We start from the raw sequence: 3,905 nt of genomic DNA, 5'->3' as shown, positions 1-3,905 counted from the left end.
ATTCTGAAACGGGTCACTGGATCCCAACAGAGCTATCACCTTTCAACTCCCGGGCTAAAGATGATTTCAGTTGTGAGTGTGAAATTCATGAAAAACCATACAGACAACGGCAGACATCTTTTTTCCATAATACCACTGCCGGACAGTGGGAGTTGAATTGTATACACACACACACACACACAACTCAAAAAATGTGAATTTCCAGAATGAGCGTTTGAAAATTGGGAATCTTGGAGCACCTTCTACAAGTTCACTTATTTATCTCATCATGTGACAACACTAAACGAATTTTGATTGTTGTATCATAGGAAGGGACTGAAGGACTATCTGTTTCATGAATTTTGAATTACTATTATTCAACGACTATCGAAAAAGTTGCTGATTTTGAATTGTGCCCTTATTGCGGAAATTTGGTGAAAATGCGAAAATCTCGAGTTTCTCAACGAATTTCGGAACGGGTCTTTGTGAGATGAAAGTTTACATAGTTTTTCGTCATTTGCCTTCAAAACCTCAAAAATGACAAATTTTGAGTTGTGTCCCTATTGCAGGAAACCGATGATATGTAGTATTATCACAGATGCTTTCGATTTATAGGCGATGAATATGTAATATCGGTTCAATACTATGTTTCAGGCAAAAAAAAATTATGATGCTTCGCTATATACAGGGTGTTAGGTTCTTTTTTTTTTTTACTAGTTCATTTATTTGGGGCTCAATCGCGTTTAACGCTTTGCGGAGCCAAAACTCATTTTTTGTATTTATGAATGGACTGGGCGATTCCGCGTTGCAGCTTCAAGGAGATCTCAACCTGGTGAGAGACGATTCTGCCAGTCATCTGAATCTAGAAGCGCCGGGATATAGTGTCTGGATGAACCTGATCTGGTCTGACTCTGGGAGGACCCCCTACGATGCGGGTCATTAGCTCATCAGGCGAAGGTTCTCTCGACGCTGTCATCCTCCGGATGGAAACCCCTGGATCCCATCATCTAATTTCCGTAGCGTTTGTCGAGGCGGTGTCCCACAGCTATCGCAGCCGAAAACGTCGTTGAAGGATTTTTAATTTAATACAATAATTAAAAAGACTATATTTAGGGTAGTTTACTATTTTTTGTTTTGTTTTTTTTTTTTTTTCAATGTCAACCATATTAAAAAACAGCCACTTCTACGCAGAATAACACTAAATCTGGATTAAACAGAGCTAAATATAGTTTACTTATACTAGCATACGTTTAAATGAAAGTTATACTAGGTCAGTTTGTTCTGCATTTAAACTAGGTTTAAACATTTTAACAGGCGAAATTGAATTAGAATGGGATTTATACTAAACTAGCTGGCCCGGCAAACTTTGTCTTGCCAAGTTGTGGTAGTTTGACAATTGTTAGGATCATTGCAGCATGGCACTCTAGATTGGTCTCATTTCGATCGTGTTCATTTTCTTCCCCGGTCATGTAAAATCAGTATTTACTTTATATTTTTTGTTACTTTTCCAGTTCATTTTCGTAACTTTTTGTACATATAAACACAGCCACCTTGAATACGAATCGAACCGTGCAAGAGTCATGCTGATCGGTGCACCTGTTCGTGAGTTTTGTTGCCTCTAAGGGACTTAAAACTCATTTTTATATAATAGAAGAAGACTAGCAGACCCGGCAAACTTTGTCTTGCCCACTTGTGATGGTTTGACAACTGTTAAGGTCATTGCAGCACCGCCCTCTAGATTGGTTTTATTTCGATCATGCTGATTTCCTTCCCAGCTCATAAAAAATCAGTAACTTGACTATTTTCATACTTTTCTAGATGATTTTGGTAACTTTTTGTACATATAAATACAACCAACACAATACGAATCGAACCGTGCAAGAATCATGTTGATCGCTCCACCCGTTCTTGAGTTTTGTTGCCTCAAAGGAACTTCAAACTTATTTTTATATATATAGATAGACTAGCTTTCCTGGCAAACGTCGTTCTGCCTGCCTACTGTGTTTTTTGACATGCAGCTCTAGAAAAATAGCCCGCAATATGGAATTTCAAACTTTCTCGTTTTTGGTGCGTTCTCGGTCGATTTTCCCAATTAATATTTGGTGCGAACATGTCGGAGCCCTGCACGAATTAAACACTGGAAGAATGATGCAGATCCGTTGGCCCGTTCCCGAGCCTATTCGTGACATACAAACACCATTCTATTTTTATTTATACTTTAAATAGTATTGATTTTTTTTTCTGAGTGTACATTAGTGGTGTTATTAGGGGTCGTTCAAATATGACGCAATTGGCAACTTAGGGGTCGTTCAAATATGACGTCCATCATTTAGGGGGGGGGGGGGGGGGAGGGGGAGCCTAAGAAAGTGTGACACCCCATGTATTAGGTATATTAAAAATCAGGACAGAGGGGGGAGGGGGGGGGATCTATAAATCCTGAAAAATGATGGACATCATATTTGAATCGGCTTATTTTGGGATTCCTCCAGATATTCAGGAATTCCATTCGCGGTTTGTTCAAGAATTTCTTCCGGGATCCCTTCACGATCCTTCTAGGAGTTCCCTCTGGGTTTTCTCCAAGAATTATCTCTAGGATTTATCCATGAACTCCTCCAGGAATCCCATGAGGAATTCCTTCTGAGATTGTTCTCAATGTTTCTCCAGGGATTCCTCTTGGAGTTTGTTCTGAGATTCCCCTCAGTCTCTAATGAAATATGTTCCAGACGGCTTTGTTTTCTGGGATTCTTAGAAGGAAATTTTGAAAAAAAAATAATAATAAAATTCAAGAAAACGGAAATAACTATTGGAGGAGTTCACCGCGAAACTGTTGGAGGAAATCCTCAAGAAATTGTTGATGGAATTCTTGAACAAACAAGAAGTCAATAAAAAACTCCCAGAGTAATTCCATATGGAATTCTGTTAAAACCGTTGGGGAAATCCATAATATATTACTGAAGTATTTCCTTAGAGAATTCCAGACCAGACTTCTGGAAGAATCATATATCCTGTATATCGTATGGAATTTTCTCGGTCATTTCTTTCTGATTTTCATTTTCTTGGGAAATATTTTCGAAAAATTCTTTGAGAATTCCTTTGGAAAGTACCCTGTAAATTCGAAAATTTGGGAAGTCCTTAAGCAATGTCTTCCTGAATTCTTTCGGAAACTTCTTTGAGAATTCCTTCAGGAATGTTTTTTCCTGAATTTTATTCGGATTTCTTTTTTCTAAACAGAAGCTCCGTTAGATGCTGTTTTGGACTATTATCAAAAAAAAAAAAAAAAATCATTCTTTTTGGATAGCTATAAGTCAATTCTTTTCAAATTTAATTCAGAAATGTCTTATAAAGCAACTTCAGAAATAGTTTTGGAAAATTTTTAAGCAATTTGTTTGTTCAAATTAGCGTCTCCAGTTAGCCTAGTGATTAAGGCTATGGATCGCCAATCCGGAGACGGTGGGTTCGATTCCCGTTCCAGTCGGGAAAATTTTCTCGACTCCCTGGGCATAGTGTATCATTGTACTTGCCTCACAATATACAAATTCATGCAATGGCAGGCAAAGAAAGCCCTTCAATTAGTAACTGTGGAAGTGCTCAAAGAACACTAAGCTGAAGCGATGCAGGCCAAGTCCCAGTTGGGACGTAGAGACACAAAAGAAGAAGAAGTTTGTTCAAATCCTATAGGAACGACTCACTCAAACTACAAATGTTCTGTAATACTAATCCGTGTTGTCAATTATGATTTTCAAATAACTCAACGTACATATGTACAGATGGGTAAATTATTGGTTAAATTGGGAAAAAAAATCACAGCTCAGGTGAGATTTGAACTCACGACCCTTATTCGCTAGACAAGTGCTTTACCAACTAAGCTACCGTAATCTGGGGAGAAGTTGATCACTTTTGCTCTATTCTTTTGAATAAAATCAAGT

This window comes from Aedes albopictus, chromosome 2 (genome assembly GCF_035046485.1).
Source record: "Aedes albopictus strain Foshan chromosome 2, AalbF5, whole genome shotgun sequence".
In the NCBI taxonomy this organism is placed as follows: Eukaryota; Metazoa; Arthropoda; class Insecta; order Diptera; family Culicidae; genus Aedes; species Aedes albopictus.
Note: the sequence above shows the minus strand (reverse complement) of the source record.